This window comes from Crocodylus siamensis, chromosome 11 (genome assembly GCF_052110815.1).
Source record: "Crocodylus siamensis isolate JL-2025a chromosome 11, ASM5211081v1, whole genome shotgun sequence".
Classification (NCBI taxonomy): domain Eukaryota; kingdom Metazoa; phylum Chordata; order Crocodylia; family Crocodylidae; genus Crocodylus; species Crocodylus siamensis.
In genome coordinates this window covers 47,660,878-47,671,640 of record NC_143405.1, presented here as the reverse complement: position 1 = coordinate 47,671,640, position 10,763 = coordinate 47,660,878, and the positions used below count along the sequence as shown (strand labels likewise).

General features: G+C 44.7%; 1 protein-coding gene across 1 annotated transcript in view; it reads left to right on the top strand.

Annotated features, from left to right (window-relative positions):
- The first annotated feature begins 4,627 nt into the window (after window positions 1–4,627).
- LOC149855825 (uncharacterized) overlaps window positions 4,628–10,763 on the top strand; it is a 39,699-nt gene continuing 33,563 nt past the window's right edge. The window contains exons 1-2 of the mRNA XM_090021945.1: window positions 4,628–4,771; window positions 5,907–6,166. The gene's annotated coding sequence lies outside the window, so the exon portion shown is untranslated. The remainder of the gene's footprint in view (window positions 4,772–5,906; window positions 6,167–10,763) is intronic.

Below are 10,763 nucleotides of genomic sequence, written 5' to 3'. Positions count from 1 at the left end.
ACGGTGATGAGCATGAACTGTGGATCAGTCTATCAGAAGAGCTCAGCATCTATTCAGGAACCTCAGTCAGGCCTGAGCAGTGCCGTAGCAAGTGGGGGGGACATCGAGCAGGGTGACCTCCCCGGGTGCTGATGCGAAGGGGCGCCACCAGGCACTGCCCAGCTGGGGTCAGGCACAGCATAGAGCAGCGAGCTGCTCATCTGGGGGCGTGCTGGGATTGGGGGAGGGTGGCTTCTGCCACTGCATGTACTCCTGGGCAAGCATGGGAGTGGGGGTGCCCCCTGGATCTGTGTGTGGGAAGAGGGCAAGCTGCTGCTACAGATTTGCCCTGGGAACCAAACTTCCTTGCTACAGCACTGGACCTGATCCAAAGGCCATAGCATGGGTGGGTGGTGGAGCTCTTCGGAGAATTCTAGCCATGGGTGTCACAGCAGGAGTGTCTGGGTGCTGAGCACCTCATAAGGTCGCCCCTCATCATGTGATCAAGTGGGAACTCAGCTTTTTTTTTGAAAATCTGACCCAGTGATAGAGAGAAAATCTGGCCTTGAGGAATTTCAGGAAACCTGCCCAGGCTTAATTGTGTGTGTGTGTGCATGTGCATGTGCAGTATCTAGAGCTCCGTTCTTGCTAGGTGTTGAAGGGCTACAGGAATGTATTATAGAATGTATTATATCAATGGAAATGCAAGTGCTCAGGCCTTTGCAAGATCTGGCCTTATAAAGTGATAGGCCCAAGTCAGCCAGGCAGTTCACCAATCAGGGTGTTTTTACACATGCTCCTGGGGGTGGAGGTGGTGGTGGAGGTGTTAATTAGGGTGGCTCTTGGGAGCTGCCCTAATTAAAGTGCCTGCAGCAGCTCATGCTTCAAAATGGTGGTGGCGGCACTTTAACTGAAGCTCGTTGCTTGAAGTGCCCCCACTGCCATTTTGAAGCCTGGGGATGCTGAATACATGTGATGCTGAGGCTGCTAAAGTGTTCTAATTAGAGCACCTCAGCAGACTGGATTAATTGAGTCTGCTCTGTTGCATGCTAATTAGCACTTTGGAGTAGGCATTGGGTGGGTGTGTAGGTGCCCTCGGTGGTTAAAAAGAGATCTGGGGTATTTAGATTCCTGGAATAAATGGTTATCCCATTTTAGGGATTACAAGCTAGTTAGGCAGTTTAACTTTAGACCTAGATTTTGATTCTGAGCCCCACCAGACTCTCTGGGGATATGTGGTCCCAGAACATGGTTTGTCTGAACATCAAAAGAACTCAAAAATCAAATAATCCAGCCAAATGGGTTGAGAAGGCACTTGAATGTGCGTGCTGGTAAGTAAGCAAATGATCTTTTTATTCAGGATTCTTGGCCTTCCCTGATACATGACAGTTATTTTTCAAAAATATTACCTGACCTAAAGCGGCTGGGATTCGCTCCTCCTGCTGCTGGATGAGATACAAGGAATAGAAACAAAGTACGTGCACAAAACCCCCCGTGTTTCCTTTGGAAGGCCGAGCTGCACACACAGCTAATTCTTTTCATGTTAATCTACACTTACAACCCGATAACAAGCCTGAGCTTTCTTCTAACCAGGCTTGATTCAATTTGGAAGATTTCTTCCCAACAGGAGAACCCATTTTGCTTTCATGCAGTAAACATGATTTTTTGTGCTTTTCGTATTTTCTTTTTTTTTTAAGTACTTTTTTTTTAATTTCAGGAATTCTTTTTCATGTTGTTGTTGTTGTTGTTGTTATTATTATTATTATTATGAATAAGTAAGTTTTAAATCAATTTCAACAGCTGGAATTAATTTTCCTGTTACTGACTCTTCACTAGGGCCTGTCACAGAGTGGGAGGCTTTCTATTAGCATAAACATAACTGAAAGCTCTGGAATTTGCATTAATGTACTTTTAACAAGTTGACAGTCTTTTGGCATACGCTCCTGAGATCTGAGAAGCAAGGGGAAAAAAAGACTGTATTATACCCTACACTGGCTGGATTGTAAGAAGCTGTCAGGTAAAACCTCAGGTTTCTTTTCCTACTGCAGAAATATGGGACAAAATATCTACTCATAAGCAGGTGCATAAATCTGACAATTTTGTAAAGTCTTTGCCGCTTGCTCTCCAACCCAGGAAGAATATTGTTACGTTCAAGAGTAAGTTGTTTATTGTTTTTATTGTTGTTATTGAATTACTTATGGGCTTAAATTGTTCCCGGAGGCTGTACAATGTGAAATAGTTTTAAGGAGTTGAGGAATCGTAGTAAATTATATTTCAGCCTCTCTGTGATGGGACTTTTTAAAGGTGACCCCAGACAGTTATATAAGTTCAAAGATGCCTCCTGAATTGGGGGTCTGGTTCTGCAAATACTCATGGCTGGACTTCCAAGGCAACCTGTCAGGCCAACCCCATGTATTAGAACAGGATGACCGGTGTGGTAAAGATCAAGTGATTTGCTTAAAAATTGACTTTTTTAGGGGGAAAAATATCTTATTTTCCCATGCTTGTGCATGTAAGTGGAACTTCAGTCATAATTTTGAGCTTTTCTCCACAAGCATGAGGGCTAGGAACTCCAATTTTGAATTCAACAGAAGCTGACATTTTTACCAAATCCTATGCCTAGCTGTATCTTGAAGGGAGACAACTAACACTAGGAAACTTGATATCACTTGTGTTGACCTGACTAGTTCCACTGAAGGTTGAGTGGAAGCATTTTGGCTATTATTACTTTGGAAAATTCCACCCTTTACATACATGTAACTTTACTTGCTGGAGCAGTCCTGTTGTAATCCGTAAAATGGTTTGTGTGAGACTACTCACTATGTCTTCTGAGCCAGAAACTGCTTCTGGGAAGATGGAGTCGTGTCACTTCATGGATCTCCACGTAGGTGTAGGATTCCAGCCACATACAACCAGAACTAAGGCCCAAGGTTCCCAAATCAGAGAATTTTTGTGTCCTAGTCTTCAGTGGGCATGGCTAGCGCAAGAGCAAAGGATAAATGGAAAGACATGGAAGAATGGGGCCTCTTTGCTGAAGGGCATTTAGCTCTTCTGCAGACTGTGGCTTAGAGAAGCTTTCCCTAGTTTATATGACTTGGCTTGGGCTTGTATTGTGTAAAGCTGCTTGCAGCAGACCATGAGGGTCTCAGTAGTCCAGGCAGAAAGAGAGAGAAAGGACAGAAAGACAGAGGAACCCGGAATAGTGCACAGAAAACTGACTGGACCGTTCCGTGCTTTCACTTAGGAACTGGATGGCCAGACTTCACAAGACTGAGCCATTAGTGATACAGAAATACAGTCTCATTGTTAAGGAAGAGCTGGTTTCCTCTCAGCAGAATAATGAGTTAATGTGTTAATGAGTATCAAGGAGAATGAGATCCTCCCTCAGCCCTAGACAGGGTCATCTGAGTCCAGGAGCAGGAATATGTGAGGCCTATTGGTAAGGAATAATATGTAAGGGTATTATCGCCTGCCATGGCCTGTGCTGTCCATGGCCTGAAGAGAGAGGGTATCTCTAGGACTATCAGTCCAGTGCCTTGTTCTACCATGAAGTTCACTATTTAAACAGAGTACTATTAAGAAAAGCAGTAAAAACAATGAGAAATTTCTCCCTTGTCATAATAGGCATAACTAGGAATTTTGGTGCCATAAGAAAAGAAGAGCTTTGGTGGAGGGAGGGGCATGGTGAGCACCAGAAAGTGGGGGAAGAGGAGGCACCAAATGCCAAACAGTCTTATAGCACACATGGCTCACCATGAGCTGCCTGCTCTAAATTGGCAACTAGGGTTGGTGCCCCCCTTCCTATCCCCGCCCGCCCCGCAACGTTATTGCCTCTCATCTTGTGCCATTTTCACATTCCTCAAATGAATTAAGCCCAAACTCCCCTGGCTACGTCTCTCTTCAAGGCCAAAAAATGCAGTGAAGAACAGAGGCAACCAGTATGGTACTTCTTTGCTCTGAGAAGGGCTATCACCTGCCTAATCTGCAGTCACTGATGAGGCTGCAGCTCATTGTAGACACACTTGAACTGGTTTTATGTGAGGTATCTCTAATACTGCTGGTAATGAAACTGCAGCAGCATTGAGCTCAGTGAAGATTGTAGGCCTGCCTGGGAAGTTGGGTAAGTATTTGGGCAGTTAGTAGGCCACACTGAATTCCATGATACTAGTTATGCTGCTAGAAGTTCCTGAACTCATTTAAAGCTGTCTTTGGTACAACCTATATTATACAGCCATCACAGCAGTGTAGATGTGTGCTGATGCTGGACACTGAGTTTCCGAGTTTGAAGAGACAAGGCAAATAGAAGCAGTGGCGCCATGCTGTGTATCGCATGCTTATTAAGCCATGGACTTGTAATAATAATGGAAGGGTCATTGTACGGGGAGATGAATTGCTCAGCATCTTTCAGGAAAATGTTTGCATTTATTCCCATCATGGAAAGACGTTGGAGAAGACGAGGAAGCTGAACATCATGAGATGTTGGAGCTCTTTGCAAGGTCCCTTCCACCTCCCACCTCTCTTTATTTTGCTCAGTGTTCTTATGTTCTCTTGCTTACCTTCATTCTTTCTCCTTTTCCAGAGCACCAAAGCTTGCTGAAATGGCACATGGGGGAAAAAATCTGACATTTGTCTCCTGGAAGGCTGCTTGGCTTCATTCTTGACAGCCTTGACACAGGAATACTGCGTTTCACTTGAGATGATAATCCCATGCTGGATTGGTTGCTCGTTCAGTAACAAGGACTCAAAGGATAACAGGGAAACATCTAGTAGAGCAGTTTCTCAGGATATTAGGGTAAGTATTAAGCACCAACAAACTTAGTAGAATATTACCTTACCGGTCCAAAGACTTTGCAGAGAATATGAAAACTAAACTGTTCAGACAACACATGTTGGGGGCTGGTGGGAGCTTAACAAGCTACTTGAAAGACTTTGGAAATCTGCTTTGAGAATTTCTGGCTGGAGAAATGCTTCTAGGTTCAGAACTGAGATGCCAAGTGTGAGGGATGGCAGGGAGAGGAGATGGCTAGTTGGTGCTACAGGAACCTTGGATGGAAAGTGAGTGGAAAGAGGTTAAAAAGAACTAAGTAGGAAATGGGAACAGAGATGAAAGCTTTAGATTTGTGCAGGACCTCGGAAATGTAGACATAAAGCTGGAAATTTGAGGAGGAAGGCAAGAAGTAACTTACGGAGGAGGCTGCAGAAATAACCAAAGGCAAGGCCATGGTAACAGAGTAGGAGAAGAACTGATATGTTTTAGAGATGCTGAAGACTGAACAACTGCTAGTATTTGGTGAGATGATGCCCTGAAGCATGGAGAAGAGTTTGGAGGTGACTGAGAAGCTATGAGTCTGGTGACGGTGAGAAATGATAAATTTATAAGATGCATTTGCAAGGGAACAGACAAACCCAGAGGCATCCCACAGGTTGCCTGACCTACAGCAACTAGGGTGGCTATCAGAGAGGACCGTCCAGTTGTCCTCTATCCTCTATGGATACGAAATCTGACACCTTTATGTCCTCTATTTTTTTCTTGAAGAGAAAAATAGAGGACATAAAGGCGTTGGGTTTTGAATCTATAGAGGACAAAGGACAACTGGATGGTCGTCTATGATGGCCACCCTAACAGCAACTCTAAAGCTCAGTTCTTCTGAGGGAGCCGACTAGAGTGACAAATAGTGATTGGAGATGGGTAAGACAGGTGTGGGTCCCAGTGAGATCAGTACATGGAAGAAAGTAGGATTAAGCAGGGATCCAGTTGGGGAGTCGGTATCACGGGGTTCCCTGGAAGGAAGAAGGTTCTAGAAAATGAAACGGCAGTTGGAGAGAGCACGACAGGCAGTTTTTTGACAGGGCCGTTCCCTGCCTGGCTGCTGCCAATCCCTATTAGATAAAAACAGACTTTAAAACAACTTTTTCCTGCCTTTTAGGCCACCCCCTTTGAACCTGGCAGGCCCCGCTATCCCCTTGAACGTAGGCAAAAGAGAGGGGAGAAGATATTTGCAAAGCAGAAAACGGGAGCTAGATCCCCAGCAGTGGAGTGAGGACCACTTGGGACTGTATGGGAAGTGGAGATGAAACACTTTTTTTTTGGCAAGCCTGTACACTGAGGACCCCAGCCTGCATTACTGACATTAAAAGGAGCCTTGATGTGAAGGAGCATCTGAAGGATCAGGCCCTAATTCACCGGGTAGGTGAGCGGGACGGGGAGGACTGCACGGCTCTACGATGCTGGGAAGGGGACTGTTGCAGGGAGGGGCGTTCTGGTTTAGAGATACCATCCGTGGAGCTGAATCACTGCGTCAATCAGCTGTCCACGGGGTTTTTTCCGTGGTATCTGCTCTGGGCGTCTGTTGCTGTTTTTTGAGAATTTATCTTTTTCATCAGAGCTTGGGTTTTTTGTTGGTTTTTTTCTTCATTTCTTCATTCAGTGCCTGAAGCAGGAAAACATTAAAAAACAAAGTGCCCTTTTCTCAAACTTACGTTGTCTGGGGCTGGACTGTGGTAAAGTGCCTTTTCAGTCTCTTGTTGTGAGGTGCCCTTAGTCATTTTGAGGCCTGTGTGGGGAATTATCTACATTTGCTTTAAGGGTTTGCTTTTTTGTCAGCGTTTTCAGTTAAAGACCACCCCCTCTTCCCAAAGCAACATTTCATGTCCTTGCAACTGCTGCGCAGCCTCTTTCCTGTCCCTCACTACAAAAAATGCTACCATGCAACATGGTGTCAGATGCTCTGAAATGCTCGTCTTGGGTTGCTGGCTGAATCAAAGGATTGGGAGTTAGAAGCTTTTTTTTTTCTTTTCTCTAGGTCACTCCATTACAAGCTGGCCTTGGGGACAAGTAACAGCTTACTTAACTGGTGGTTCCTCTGAGAAATGCTTTTGTAAGACTCTTTGCTCAGTTCCTAGCGAGTACAGGGCCAGATTAATGCATAGGCAAACTAGGCACATGCCTCGGGCCCTGAGCTGTGGGGGGACCCGGTCTTTCCATCTGCGGCATTGGCGAGAATCGTCCCATCCACCTCCCTTCCCCTCCTCTCCCTTGTGCCAGCCTTCCTGATGCTGCAACCCTGTGGGTGGCAGCCCGGAGGGGGGTGGGTCTTGCCTGACCCACAAGTTTGTTTGCCGAGGGCCCTCTAAAGGGTTAATCCAGCCCTAAGCAAGTGTCCAAATCCATAGCCTTCCTCTCTCCACCCAGCCTCCTCCCCCCCACAGAAAAGGCACCCCCAAATGGCACTAATTTTGGATGTCGTATTGGCTTCCTTATCAGAGGGGCTTAGGACTGAATGCATCATAGAGCCTAAACTCCCCTCTCACCCTTGTAATCTTACCTGCCTGGACTGAGGCCAACTCCCAATGCATGGGTTCAGCAAGTTTGTCACTCCACAACCTGTTCAGTATGCAAAGCCTCCAAGGGTAAAAGGAGCTGAGGTGTTTGTGTTTCTCTGTCAGCTGTAAGCCCTGCTCCAGTCTCAGCTGTGCATTAAGTTCAGCAAAGCAGGGGGGTGCTGGATTGGTAGGATGCATCTGGTAAAGGATGCTGAGCTGCGTCCAGCTTCACGGTCTAACCCGCTCTGTAAACATCATCTGTTGTTAATTCAGCCCCAGATTTTTACAGTTTCTCATGTTTGTTATTTACATTTTCAGAAGAGAGACTTTAAATGAATAGAGCTATTTGAACAGTAAGTTAATGTTAATTTATTAATATTGAACATTTGTATTATAGCAGTGCCTAGAGACCTTAAATTATATTGAGCTCCATTGTGCAAGGCACTAGACAAACACCTGTTGAGAGGCAGTCCTTGTGAAAAATAACTTGCCATCTGAGGCAAACATACACAAAGCAGGCAAGTAGCAGAGGGGAAACAAAGGTACCAATAGGTGAAGTGACTTTTCCAAGGCCTGGCTGCAAATCACTGGCAGAGCAGGGAATTGATCTCAAGTCTTCCGGCTCCCAGTCTAGCCATGAGACCAGGCTGCCTCTCTAAGATTAAGCAGCTTAATGATAAACAAGAAAACCTGCATTGCCCTCAGGAGGCAGGTAATACTATTGCTCTGACCTTGTCCTTGAGCCCATTCACTTTCAGTGTTTTTACCTTGCTTCTTCATGCCCGATCTGAACTCAGAAAGTAACATCTTGTGAGGAAGGATGTCATTTTTTCCTCTCAGTAGGGCACTATGTGCTGTTGTGCTGCTGCACCTCATGATTTTTTTTTGCCATAAGCCTTTTGAGTACAGGGCACCCTATGAATAGGAATATGGTTATTAGTTAAGTGATTGTTAAATTGATATACTGTTCTTAAAGTGAGATGTACTGGTTTATATCTGCTTGTCATTTGGTGTAGTTAGTTGAGCTGATTGATCATGTGGTCAATGAAAGAGAGACCACATTTTAATTTAGCATAGAGAGATGGTCTCAGGAAGAAGGGTTCTGACCTGGGTCAAACAATAGTTGAGCATGTCATTTAAGAAAGTGAATCAAAACCCACATTCAAGGGTCAGTAGGACTCTTGTGATTTAAATTTCTTCCATCTTGAATGTTGAAAATCTCAGGGGGCCAGCTTGGGAATTAAAACTGGAGTGTGGGGAATGAGGTTTTGTACTTTGACCACATCCTAAACAGGACTGAAAACAGCCTCTTGTTAGAGATGGATCTAACCCAGAGCCAGGTTTATACAGCCAAGTCCAAGCCGAACTCCAGTATCATATTAGCTGAACTCCAGTATCATTGAACCAGTCTGGTGCCTGAATTCATGTTTAATAACAGACTAATCTAGGACTAATAACATTTGGTTCAAGAGAACTACTCTATATGAATAAGTGGCCCATGGTGTCTAATTTGTTGTTGGCATGCAATGGACTCCTTCCTAGGGCTAGGCCACTTGTGGCATCAAATCAATCTCTTATGCTCTGGAAGCAAAGTTTCCATCTTTGTGATAATAGTCTTTATGGATCCAATTTTGTGAAGTGTTCACAAGGAGACTAAGTCTTTTCCTGAAATCACTACACATTTTCTCACTGGCTTTAGTGGAAGCTGTCAGACCAATGCTGAGCTGCCCACTCTTTGTAACTTGTCAGAAAGCAGGTGGCCAGAATAAGGAGGACTGACAGACACAGAAGTAGATGCATGTGGGATGCACCATTGATGATCAAGATAGTTTTGCTATTCCTTGGCAAAAGCTGTTGCTCAGAGTGCAACTAGGGAATTAAACAAAATGTAATTAGGGCTGTTTGCTGCCTGTTGAGTACAAGGTGTTTTTGGTAGGTTGGAGAGTCCACCGAGATACTTTTCCAGAGAACGTGGGAATATTTTGGTGGGTTGAGCGGGAAGAGCAGAATGTGGCAGGTGGTGGGTAAGATAGTGGGGCCAGGTTAGGAAGGAACCTATTGGTTCATGGGCCACGGTGCACAAACCTCATTCCTCTCATTAACTATTAGCTTTCTAGCCTCCAGCCCTGTGCAGTTCTTCTTCCTTAACTGCATTTTTCTCCCAACCCTAAGAATAACTTCTGGTCCACTCCCACAATTCTTTAAAGCAACACTGGGCATCTAGGGTCTGCAAACACTGATCTAAGTACACTGTGGAGCATACCAAATTCTTGTCTGACTGCAAGACCTGGAACTCCTTTGCATATCAGAATCTGGTGTGCAGCCTGCTGGGGAACCTGGTACAGAGGAGCTGTATTGGTAAGGGAGGATCTGGAGGCGTACTGAGTGAAGGAGCCCTCTGTAATTCACTTATGACACTGAGGCCAGGTACAGACATTACACTTTTGGTTTTTTTACAGACATTATGCTCTTACCCTTTTTTACAGACATTACACTTTTACATTTTTTTGATCACTAGTCTATACCTGTAACAACAGAAGTTCGGCACACAAAATTGGTTTGTACCTGCAACAGAACAGAAGTTTGGACCACACAAACTGGTTTAAAAATGGTAGAATCTGGTCTATGATTTGCCCCCCACCAACCAAAGGGCAAATGTGTGCTCTGTTCACTACCTATCTAAGCTATGCCGCTTACAGAAAACTGTGTAATTTGGATCAATATAGCCTCAGGCTTTTTGAGTACCTGTACCTAGCCTGAAATTAGGTCATGCTCCATTTCAGTACAATCCTCCCACAGTCCAGCCTGTGCCTGGGAAATTAAAATGATCATTTGTCATGGTTATCACAAAGGCTGAAGTGGTGAGAGAATCCTGCGTGGAAACCATCCCATTTTCCAGAAACACAGACTGATACCATCGTCAAATGAGGCTGCACCCAACAGCTCAGGAAGTGGCAAGCATGCAGTGTTCACTGAAAAACAAGATGGCAAAACTCCAATGAAACAGCAAGTTAAAGCTAATCGGTCAGGCAGACTCAGGGTGCTGAACATCTCATGAAAGATAAGTCTGATGCTTCTGTTCAGTCTTTTGGAGACCATGATAAGGAGTCGGCAGTTGCTTTGTCAGAGTTACTCACGCTTTTCTAAGCAGTGTATTCAGTCACTGAGTTTATTCAGATAAGACAAGCATCTAAGCTTCGTTTCCGGAGTTGCATACCAGACTTTGTACTCAGGCGATGGTTATACCAGTGGTTGGTTACTGGAAGCTAAATTAGAGTTGAAGGACTGTGAGAAAGATTCACCATAGAACTTGTGATCCAGTATCTCTTTTCATCCTCAAGCTTGGGTCCATATTTTCAAAACTTCTCAGCATACTGTTTCGTGGAAATTGTGGCCATGTATTCAGCACTCAGCAGTTCCTAGCATGACAAAATTTTGAAAATCTGGTGTAAACTGGGGCC